A 12,150-nucleotide genomic window follows, 5' to 3' on the forward strand; every position below is an offset into this window, starting at 1 on the left:
AAAAAAAAAAAAAAAAAAAAAAAAAAAAAAAAAAAAAGAAGAACATGGTCTATTCTTTTTCACACTTTGCCTCCTTTGTGTAACTAGGAAAATAGAGGCAAATGGGGCTTTTTAAAAGATACTAAATTTTTTTCTAATTTCATTGTATCTATTTTATCTTCATTAGTGTTTTATTTATATCCCTATTTTGCCATTATTTCATGATGTCTCTAGGTTTTACAGCAGGCATGTTTAACTTATCATAACCTATCTTTTTTTTTTTCTTTTCTTTTTTTTTTTTTTTTGAGACAGAGTCTTGCTCTCTTGCCCAGATTGGAATGCAGTGGTGAAATCTCAGCTCACTGCAACCTCGAACTCCTGGGTTCAAGTGATCCTCCCACCTTAACCTTTCAACTAGTTGGATCTATGGGCATGCACCACCACACCCAGCTAATTTTTGAATTTTTATTAGAGACCAGGTCTCACTATGTTGCCCAGGCTGGGTTCAAGGGAACTCCTGGATTCAAGGAATCCTCCCACCTCAGCCTCCCAAAGTGTTGGGATTACAGGTGTGAGCCACCGTGCCTGGCCTACAGTCTACCTTTAATTAATACCATTTCATGTACAGTATAGTGTATGAAACTTACAATAATATACTTCTTTTTTACTTCCTGTCCTGTTCACTCTTGTTGTCACACATATGACTTCTGCATTCAGTGACTTATATTTCACTTTAACAATTTCTTTTCTTTTTTTCAGTTTGTGAATGTAGAATATCAAGGTGCCAAGTCTTGTTGACATGTCTTTTCTTTTTTAAAAAAAAATTCAATAGATTTAAGGACACAAGTTGTTTTTGGTTACATGGATGAATTGTGCAGTGGTGACATCACGGCTTCTAGTGTATCTTTCACCCAAATAGTGTACATTGTGCCCAGGAGGTAATTTTTCATCTGTAGGTAATCTTTCACCTCCCGCCCATCCTTCTCCCTTCTGAGTCTCCAGTATTCATTACTCTGGAATTCCCTGCATATCCAGAGCTTTGCTCCCACTTATCAGTGAGAACGTGCAGTATTTATTTATCTGTTCCTGAGTTACTTACTTAGGATAATGGCCCCCCAGTTCCATCCAAGCTGCTGCAAAGAATGTTATTTTATCCATTTTTATGGATAAGCAGTATTCCGTGGTGTATATATGCACCAGATTTTCTTTATCCACTCAGTTGATGGGCACTTAGGTTGATTCCATATGTTTGCAATTGTGAATTGTGCTGTGATAAACATATATGTGCAGGTCTTTTTCATTTAGTGACTTCTTTTCCTTTGGGTGGATGTACAGCATGAGGTTGCTGGATGGAATGGTAGATCTACTTTTAGTTCTCGGAGAAACCTTTGTCCTATTTTCTATAGAGGTTGTACTAATTCACATTCCCACCAACAATGTATAAGCATTCACTTTTCATCACATGCATGCCAACATCTGTTGTTTGCTGACTTTTTAATAATGACTATTCCTGCAGGAGTAAAGTGGTATCTTATTGCGCCTTTAATTTTCATTTCCTTGATGATTAATTATGTTGAGCATTTTTTCATATGTTTATTGTCCATTTGTACATCTTCTTTTAAAACACGTCTCTTTATGTCATTTGCCCTCATATTAATGGGATACTTTGTTTTTCTTGCTGTTTTGTTTGAGTTCCTTGTAGAACAGTTAATTATTTTTAAAATAGGTTTTCAAATGAGAAAAAAATTTTGGGGGGTATGACTTTAATTCTGCTCATAGAAAACCCTTCGTTACTTCCTGCAGCGCAGGCGTTCTGTGACGAGTTCTACAAACTTATTTCTCTGAAAACGTTTTTCTTTCGTTTTCACTTTTTAAAGATACTTTTTTCTCAGTATAGAATTCCAAAATTCCGAAAATTTTAGAATGTGTCTGTATATACAGATATTTTTATATGTACAGATGTTCACCAACTTACAATGGTTCAACTTATGATTTTTGACTTTATGATAGAGTAAAAATGATGCTTCAGGAGAAACTACACTTTAAGTACCCACCAACCATTCTGTCTTTGACTTTCAGTAAGTAGTCAATAAATTGCATGGGATATTCAACACTTTATTATAAAATAGGTGTTGTTTTCGATTATTTTGCCCAATTATAAGCTAATGTAACTGTTCTGCACACGTTTGTCGTGGGCTAGGCTAAGCTACGATGTTTCGTAGGTTAGGTTTATTAAATGCATTTTCGACTTACGATAGTTTCAGCTTGCAATGGATTTATCAGGATGTGAGCCCGTTGTAAGTCAAGAAACACATACAGTCATACAATGTGTAATGACATTTCAGTCAATGATGGAATGAATATTCAATGGTGGTCCTAGCACATTATAATGAAGCTGAAAAATTCCTATTAGCTAGTGACATCATAGCCATTGTAATGTCACAACACAATTACTTAATTGTTTTTTAATTTAGTGTAGCCTAAGTGTATAGTCAGTGTTTAAAAAGTCTACAGTAATGTCACAGGTCTTCACATTCACTCACCACTCACTCACTGAATCACCCAGAGCAATTTCCAGTCTACAAGCTCCACTCATGGCAAGTGCCTTAAACAGGTGTTGTATTTTTTATCTTTAATGCCAATAGGCTATGCCATACAGCCCAGGTATGTAGTAGGCTATACCATCTAGCTTTGTGTAAATACACTGTGATAATCACACAATGACACCAATCACCTAATGATGTATTTCTCAGAACGTATTTCTATCATTAAGTGACCCATGACTGTACTCAAAGCCCTGTTCCACTGTCTTCCGGCTTGCATTTTTTCTAACATGAAGACTGCTGTCATTCTCCTCTTTATTTCTCTATAAATAATATGTCTTTTTTTGTGTCTGATTTCAAGATGTTCATCTTTTTTTTTTTTTTTTTAGTATTTCAGTTAGAATTTGTGACTTGGGTGTATTTTTCTTTCCTTTATTCTTTCTTTTTTCTATTCTGTTTTGGAATTCTTTGAGTCTTGGATATGTTAGCTTATAGTTTTCATCAAATTTGGAAATTTTTTTTACTTTTTTTTTTTTTTTACATCTTTCTTTCTGCATCTTCCTTTTCTGCCTTCTATTGTCCCCATAGGCCACTGAAGTTTGGTCAGCTTTTTTTTTTTTTTCTCTGTGCTTCACTTTAGATACTTTTTATTTCTCTTTCTTCAAGTTCATTGATCTTTTCTTTTGCAGTGTCTGGACTGCTATTGAGTCTATTCAATGTATTTTTCACTTTAGGCATTGCATTTTTCATCTGTGGAAGTTTTGGTTTTTTCCTTAATATCTTTCATGTCTCTCCTTGATATTTTCATAGTTAAATCTAAGAGCATATTTATCATAGCAATTTAAAGCCATTGCCTGCTAACTTTGTCATCTTTTGGTTCTATTTATGTAGACTGCTTGACTGATTTTTCTTCTGATTATGAACTACATTTTTCTGCTTCTTGTCATGTCTGCTACTTTTTCATATTGGAGGTTACGCATTGTTCATATCCTGTTGTTGAGTGTCTAGGTTCGGTTGTCTTCCTTTCAAGAAGGTTGTACCTCATGCTGGCAGGAATTTAAATTACTTGAAGTACTTTTGGAAGCTTGTTTTTAAGCTTTGTTACAGAAGGTTTATAGTAGCTTTATTCTAGAACTAGTTTAGCCCACTCTAATTTGTGTCTCCTGTGGTGACTCCATTGAATGTCCCAGGCATTCAACAAGAACGTTCCACTTGATTCTCTCTCTCTCTCTCTTTTTTTTTTTTTTTTTGAGATGGGGTTTTGCGCTGTCACCCAGGCTGGAGTACAGTGGCATGATCTTGGCTCACAGCAACCTCTGCCTCCCAGGTTCAAGTGATTCTCCTGCATGAGCCTCCTGAGTAGCTGGGATTACAGGGGCATGCCACCACATCTGTCTAAGTTTCGTACTTTTAGTAGAGACAGGTTTTCACCATGTGGGTCAGGATGGTCTCAAACTCCTGACCTCGTGATCCACCCACCTCAGCCTCATTTTTTTTTTTTTTTGAGAGACACATCTTCATTCTGCCTCCCAGGCTGGAGTGCAGTGGCACCATCATAGCTCTCTGCAACCTTGAACTCCTGGTCTCCAGTGATCCTCCCACCTAGTATCCTGAGTAGCTGGGACTATAGGAACATGCTACTGCCCCCAGCCCAATGTGATATAAATATATATTGTGAAATGATTACCACAATCAATCAAATTGACCTGTCCATCACCTCACATAGTTACAGAGTGTATGCATGTGTGTGTGATAAGAACATTTAAGATTTAAGAAACTGATAGCTTCTCAAATATCAGTTGCAATGTGGAATCTATGTACAAAGACTATTTTATTTCTTCTTTCACAATCGGCATACCTTTTATTTCCCTGTTTTGTCATATTGCACTTGCTAGGACTTTCAGTAGGAAATTAAATGGAAGTGGTAAAAGAGGACATCCTTGCCTTGTTCCCAATCTTAACTTCTGCATTTTTAAAATAAGTTAAGAACAGGAGTCAGTAAATCATGGCCCATTGTTGAAATCCAGCCTACTGCTTAGTTTTGTGTGTGTGTGTGGTTTTTTTTTTTTTTTTTTGAGACTGAGTCTGGCTCTGTCGCCCAGGCTGGAGTGCAGTGGCCGGATCTCAGCTCACTGCAAGCTCCGCCTCCCGGGTTCCCGCCATTCTCCTGCCTCAGCCTCCTGGGTAGCTGGGACTACTGGCGCCCGCCACTTCGCCCGGCTAATTTTTTGTATTTTTTAGTAGAGATGGGGTTTCACCATGTTAGCCAGGATGGTCTGGATCTCCTGACCTCGTGATCCGCCCGTCTCGGCCTCCCAAAGTGCTGGGATTACAGGCTTGAGCCACCGCGCCCAGCCTGCTTAGTTTTATAAACAAGGTTTTACTGGAAGACAGCTGTCCATTTGTACATTGTCCATGGATGCTTTCTTTCTGCAATGACAAAGGTGCGTAATTGTGACAGAAACCAACTGGTCTGCAAAACGTAAAATACTTATTCCCTGGTTCTTTACAGAAAAAAAAGTTCTGACCCCTGGTTTACACTATTTGCAGTAATAATGATCAGGTATACATTTGCATTCATTTTTATACTTTCTCCTGTCTTATTTCATGTTTTTATTTGCTCTGTCGTTTTTATTCTTCCCTTCTTATCTTTTTCCTGATTCCACTTATTTTTCCTCTAATGAATTGAAGAATTTTTTCTCTACTCTCTAAGTGTTTTTCCATTTAAATTTTCAGAGTCTAGCTGGGCACGGTGGCTCACGCCTGTAATCCCAGCACTTTGGGAGGCTGAGGCAGGTGGATCACTTGAGATCAGGAGTTCGAGACCAGCCTGGCCAACGTGATGAAACCCCCTCTCTATTAAAAATACAAAAAAAAAAAAAAAATTACCTGGGCGTGGTGGTGGGTGCCTGTAGTCCCAGCTACTCCGGAGGCTGAGGCACAAGAATCCCTTGAACCCAGGAGGCAGAGGTTGTAGTGAGCCGAGATCATGCCACTGCACTCCAGACTGGGTGACAGAGCAAGGCTCCATTTCAAAAAATAAAAATAAATAAATAAATTTCAAGAGTCTAAAATTCATCAAGAGTCCACCCTCTGTCTGATTAAGTGCTTTTAAAATCTGAACACCTATCATCCCTGACCAGACACACATGCCATTTCCAGTCACTATTTTAAATCCCTCTTTTTTATAACACCATGGATTAGACACTATTATTACTGTGATTTCTACACAGTATTTTTTTAAAATTTTACCTTTTCTTTCACTATTTTTACTGTTGAATATCTTTTTCCTGGAGTCTTTTTTCTTCCTCTTCTCTGGTGAAGTTCATTGTTTAGATTTCCTTAGTATATGTCTGTTGGATTACATGCTTCAGAGTGTGTGTGTGTGTGTGTGTGTGCACGCGCGCGTGTGTGTGTGGGAATTTTTTCAATCTGAAAAATATCTTGGTAAGACCCTCCCTTTCTCTCTTTCTTCCTCTCTCTTTCAGTGTTTTTTGAGTATACTCAGTGTGTCTCAGTGTACATTTTTAGATGCTTTTCTATTCTATGATTTTGTGGTTTCTAATACAGTTTTAAAAATCCGGACTGCTCCCTTGTTTTACTTATTTTCTCATTCCAGCATATTAACAAGCTATCATTAAGACTTCTCGCTTTGTCATCCGTATTTCTTAACTTCACGTATTTTCAACTTCCTTTTGCGTGCTACATTTATTTTTATTTGCCGGTTTGTGAATTTTCCTTCATGCTGCCTCATTTATTTAAGCTATGGATAAGAATCTAGTCTTAATGACAGCATTTATTTTCCAAAAGTTGTATTTGGTTTATTTGTCAAATGTGCCTTCTCATTTTGACAGTTTCCTGTTCCTTGCTGACTTTTCTTATTTATTTATTTATTTATTTAGAGACGGAGTCTCACTCTGTCCCCCAGGCTGGAGTGCAGTGGCACGATCTCAGCTCACTGCAACCTCTGCCTCCCAGGTTCAAGGGATTCTCATGCTTCAGCCTCCTGAATAGCTGGGATTATAGGCATGAACCACCTCACCCTGATAGGTTTTTTTGTGTTTTTAGTAGAGACAGGGTTTCACCATATTGCCCAGGCTGGTCTCGAACTCTTGACCTTAAGTGATCTGTCCACCCAGTCTCCCAAAGTGCCGGGATTACAGACATGAGCCACCGCACTGGCCTCTAACATTTATATATATTCTAAATACAATAACTATGTACATGTACACATAAATCATATATATAATTTTGTATTTAAAATATATAGTAATGTCAGCATGGCTATTTTATACAGATGTCTGAATATTCCAGTACCTGATGTCTTTGTCGTTCTAATTTGTTTCTCCCGTTGACTGCCTGTGTGATGATGTCTCATTTACTTAGTGTTGGGTAATTGTGTACTTATGTGTGTAAATTCTGCAGGTTGTAATTGGGAATACTTTTCTTCCATGGGATTTCTGGGTTTTTCTTCTACTTGTGTTGGGTTTACCGACCTGAATTTACTTTAATCTAATTTTTTGTTGTTGTTTTTGGATTTTTCTCTGACCAAGAGGTTGGTGTAGAGTGTTGATTTCCAAACCCCAAGGCAGTTCTACAGCCTCACATATTCATAATAGACTCTCCTCCTGCTCCTTCTCTTCTCCTTTTTCTTCTTTTCTTCAGAAGCCACAGCAGAAACAAGTTTCCTAAAATGCTGCCTTTTCTGGAAAGCAGCTTTTTAGCTGGCCCTCCCCTTCACTGCGATTGTAGGAGTTTACATGTCCTAATTCAATGTAGAAATATCCGGTTGGGCCCCCTCTTTCTTTGGGTCCAATGCATAATCTTCCGTTTCTCCAAGGTAACCGCTCAGCAGATCCAGCTTGTTGTTTCCTTCAGTATTCACCCTTGGGAATGTCACTTACTTTCTAAGAATCACATCACTACATGGAATAGGTCTGTCATAATTTATCCCTGATTTACTTTCATTGTGTAGGTAGCCATTTAAAGAATCCCATTACATTTCCAGAAATAGAAGTTTCTATTCTAGTTTTATATGTATTCTAATGCAGCTTGCATTTAGAAATGTTTCAATGTTTTCTTTATGTGACTGTGAGACCAAGAAAGACAGTGAATTGACCTTTAATAGATGTATCTGTATTCTGATGATAAATGAGGAGTGTGCACCACATCCTCTGTGTTTTATGAGCTCCAGCTGGCCAATTCTGTGTAAAGCTGGTGAGCATTTACGTTTTAGCTGTGAATAAACACAATGGGGAGCTTATCCAGCTCCGTAGAAAGCTCAGTAGAAGCAGGGTCATGATCACCCTCCAAAAGCAGGTCTTATGGCCCATTACATCAAGCCGGTAATTCCTACAAATCACTTGTGGACTAGAGTTACTTCTCAGTTCTCAACTAATTGTTTTGGGAAAAGTGAGACTCATGTGAGACTGAAGTCACAACATGAAGTTCAACATTTGTCTGGAAATTTGTAAAAGTAATTATTTATCTTAGACTTTGATATTGCATGATACATAAAATTCTAAAGTAACCCTGCAAAGGTGCTAAAGATAACTTCCATATGTTCTGTGGAAGGAAATACACATTAAAAGCAGGGATCTAGAAAGTTTGAAAGTAGAGGATGAGAAAAGATAGACCATTTAGCCACTAACCAAAAGAAAGCCAGTATGGTCATATTAATATCAGATAAACTAGACTTTAAAGCAAAAAGATTTGCTAGTGATAAAGAGAGGTATCCCATAATTTACTAAGAAGATATAGTAATTTCCTATTTCAAATAATAATTCCAAATTTCTGAATAATTCCAAAGTTGTAGTATCTTTTAATATTAGACTCAAATGTATATAAATTGTCAGAATTATCAGAACTTAAGAGGAAACAGAAAAAGCTCCAATCATTATGGAAGGGTTTTACTCACTTCTCTCAGCAGTGATTTTTAGAAAGCAACTGAAAAGAACAGGTACCTATACAGAAGAGTTAAATAATTCCCTGTTTTTAACACTGTTTAAAGTTACATGGCCACACACTGAAAACACTGTCCCCTACAAGGTAGAATACACATCAATTGTACCCAACAAGGTAGAAAACACATCGATTGGGTAACAAAGAAATAAAGAGTATGATCTCAGAGTATAGTGAATTAAGCTGAAAATCAAAAACAAAAATCATACAAGCAAAAGTCTCACAGAATAAGAAAAAAGAAACCTGTAAAATCTCAAAATAATTGAAAGTTAGAAAGCATACTTCTAAATAACTCTTGAGTTAAAGAAGGATGCACAAAAGAAATTTTAAAATATTTTAAACTGAATGATAAAAAAATATGCTACATCAATACTTCAGGAGACAGCCAAAGTTATGATCTGATGGGAACTGAAAATTACATATATACAGAAAAAGCCTAATAATAAAAAAATTTTGCAAAAAGGAAAACATATTAAATACAAAGAAAGTAAAAAGAAATATATACAAAACTAAGAGGCCAGGCACAGTGGCTCACAGCTGTAATCCCAGCACTTTGGGAGGCTAAGGTGGAAGGATCACTTGAGGCCAGGGGTTCAAGACCAGCATGGACAACATAGTGAGACCCTGTCAGTACAAAAAAATAGAAAAACTGTCTGGGCACAGTATTATGCACCTGTAGTCCTTGCTACTCAGGAGACTGAGGCAGGAGGATTTCTTGAGCCCAGGAGTTCAAGGTTGTACTGAGCTGTGATCACAGCACTGCACTCCAGCCTAGGAGACAAGAGTGAGAACTTGGCTCTTAAAAATAAAAATGAGAGCAGGAATAAATTTAAAATAACAGCTGTCTTTATTCGTGTTGCTATAAAGGAATACTTGAAGTTGGATAATTTATAAAGAAAAGAGGTTTATTTGGCTCATGGTTCTGGAGGCTGTACAAGAAGCAGAGCGCCAGCATCTGCATTTGGGGAGGGCTCAGGCTGCGTCCACTCAAGGTGGGCGGGGAAGGGGAGCCCCTGTGTGATGAGATCACATGGTGAGAAAGAAAGCAAGAGAGAGGAGAGGGAGGCGCCAGGCTCTTTCTAACAAGCTTTCCGGGGAACAAACAGAGGGAGAACTGCCTCTCTCCCTCCCTCCTAGGGTGGGCATTCATCTTTTCACAAGAAATCCGCCCCCATAACCCAAACACTGCCCATTAGGCCCCACCTTGAAAACTGGGGATCGCGTTTCAACAGAGGTTTGGAGGGTCAAATATTCAAACTCTAGCATCGTCCAATAGAAAAGGCCAAAAGTTGGTATGAAAAGATAAATGAAAATGATTCACTCCTGACCAGATTGATCAGGAACAAAGGAGGGAAGGTAGGCAAGGTGCAAATAACTGCTATTATGAATTTTAAAAGGGTAATCACTACAGATCCTATAAATATTAAAAATATATAATTTAAAAAATTATAAAAATTAATGTCAACATTTGACAGTTCAGGTGAAATGAACAAGTTCCTAGAAAAACACACTTCTCATAACTGATGCACTAAAAATACAAATATGAATATCATTACTACTAACAAAATTGGATCCATAATTAAAATTAGTGGAGAAAACTCTAGGCCTAGATTCCATAGAACATTTTAGAAAGACATAAAACAATTATTTCACATATTCTTCAAAGAATAAAGAAATATTTTCTAACATTTTTCTAAAGCCAAACTGCAATACCAAAATCTAAATGGAAATTATAAGAAAGAAAATGTTCTGGACAATCCCTCTGATAAAAAGAGGTACAATTAAATATATATCAGATAATATCCAGCAATTTATAAGAATTCTAAATATCATGACCAACTTGGGACTCATTTCTGGAATCTGAAGTTAGTTTAACATTTGCACAATTCTTACAGCTCACAAGCAACAACAACCAAAAAACTTTATTCTCTTTTAGTAAATATAGAAAAAATTAAATTATCTTTCATAATTAAAATACCACATGAAGTATCTAAAGGAATATATTTAATCTGATGAAAGATCTGTTATCAACATATCAGTTAAAATAAACAGAAACTTAAGAAAGAGCATCAGAAGGCCGGGCGCAGTGGCTCACACCTGTAATCCCAGCACTTTGGGAGGCCAAGCTGGGCAGATCACCTGAGGTCAGGAGTTCGAGAGCAGCCTGGCCAACATGGTGAAACTGCGTCTCTACTGAAAATATTAGCCAGGCCTGGTGGCGGGCACCTGTAATCTGAGCTACCCAGGAGGCAGAGATGTGAGAATCATTTGAGCCCAGGAGGCAGAGGTTGCAGTGAGCCAAGATGGCACCACTACACTCCAGCCTGGGCAACAGAGACTCCCTCTCAAAAAAAAAAAGAAAAGAAAAGAAAATGAGAAATACAACTTTCATTATAACTGGATTATATTATTATGTCCATAGAAAAACCAAGTGTCAAGAGACAAATTATTAGTATTAATACACATGTTTAGTAGATTGCTGAATACAAGGTTCATGTATAAAACCAATTTTCATATACACATATATATGCAACACGCAAGTGGCAAACACTAACTGCCCTCCTGGACTTGCTGATATTACATAAGGTCACCCTCAACAATTGCAAAATATTCTTTTTCATTTTCTTCAAGTATGCATGATACTTTCACCAAAATAGAGCATATGCTGCAGCAGTAAGCAAGTCTCAATAATTTTAAAGAACTGAATCATATAGAGTATGTTTTCTGACCACATGTAATTAAGTTAGAAATTAATAATTAAAAGCTTTCTGAAAAAGTCCCCTAAGTTTTTGGAAATTAATAACACATTTCTATATAACCTACTGATCACAAAAAAGAACACAAAAGAAAAATTAGAAAATATTTTAAATGTAATAATGAAAATGCAATATATGAAAATTTATGTGGTAAAGATAAAGCAGTGTGTAGGGGAAAACTTATAACTTTAAATGGTTCTATTAGATAAGAAACAGAATCTAAATTCAGCTTCCCAAGATTTTACCTTAAGAAGATAATTTTTTTTTAAAAGGGCAGTATCTGCCAAACAAGTAAAAAGACAATACTAAATATAAGGCCAGAAATCAATGAAATGGAAGACGAAACAGAAAAATTAAGCCAAAAGTTCTTTCTGAAGAAAGATTCATGTTAATCACTAAGCTCACAGAGGAGCAAGAGCACAAATTGCCACCACTTCTCCACAGATGTTCGCTTGATGATAAATTGTTTTCCTAAATATTTTGTTGTGTGCACTTTGCATGTGATTTTGTTTTACAATACAAATATTTTCAAAATAAAAAAAGAAATAATCATGCATATGCATACTGCTATTTCTATGAGGATAACCATGGTCATTTGGTACTAGTATCAAACATGTGCTGTCTTGCACACGTGGCCCGGCCACAACTATTGTCAGCTCAGCTCACGGCCAGTCCTGTGACATCTCTACCCTCACTCGCTCATCCCCTCAGAATTCCCTTTTTTTTTTTTTGAGATGGAATCTCGCTCTGCTGCCCAGGCTGGAGTGCAGTGGCATCATCTCAGCTCACTGCAATCTCCGCCTCCCAGGTTCATGCCATTCTCCTGCCTCAGCCTCCCAAGTAGCTGGGACTACAGACACCCGCCACAACGCCTGGCTAATTTTTTGTATTTTTAATAGAGGCGGGGTTTC

The sequence above is a fragment of the Theropithecus gelada genome, chromosome 7a (assembly GCF_003255815.1).
Source record: "Theropithecus gelada isolate Dixy chromosome 7a, Tgel_1.0, whole genome shotgun sequence".
In the NCBI taxonomy this organism is placed as follows: Eukaryota; Metazoa; Chordata; class Mammalia; order Primates; family Cercopithecidae; genus Theropithecus; species Theropithecus gelada.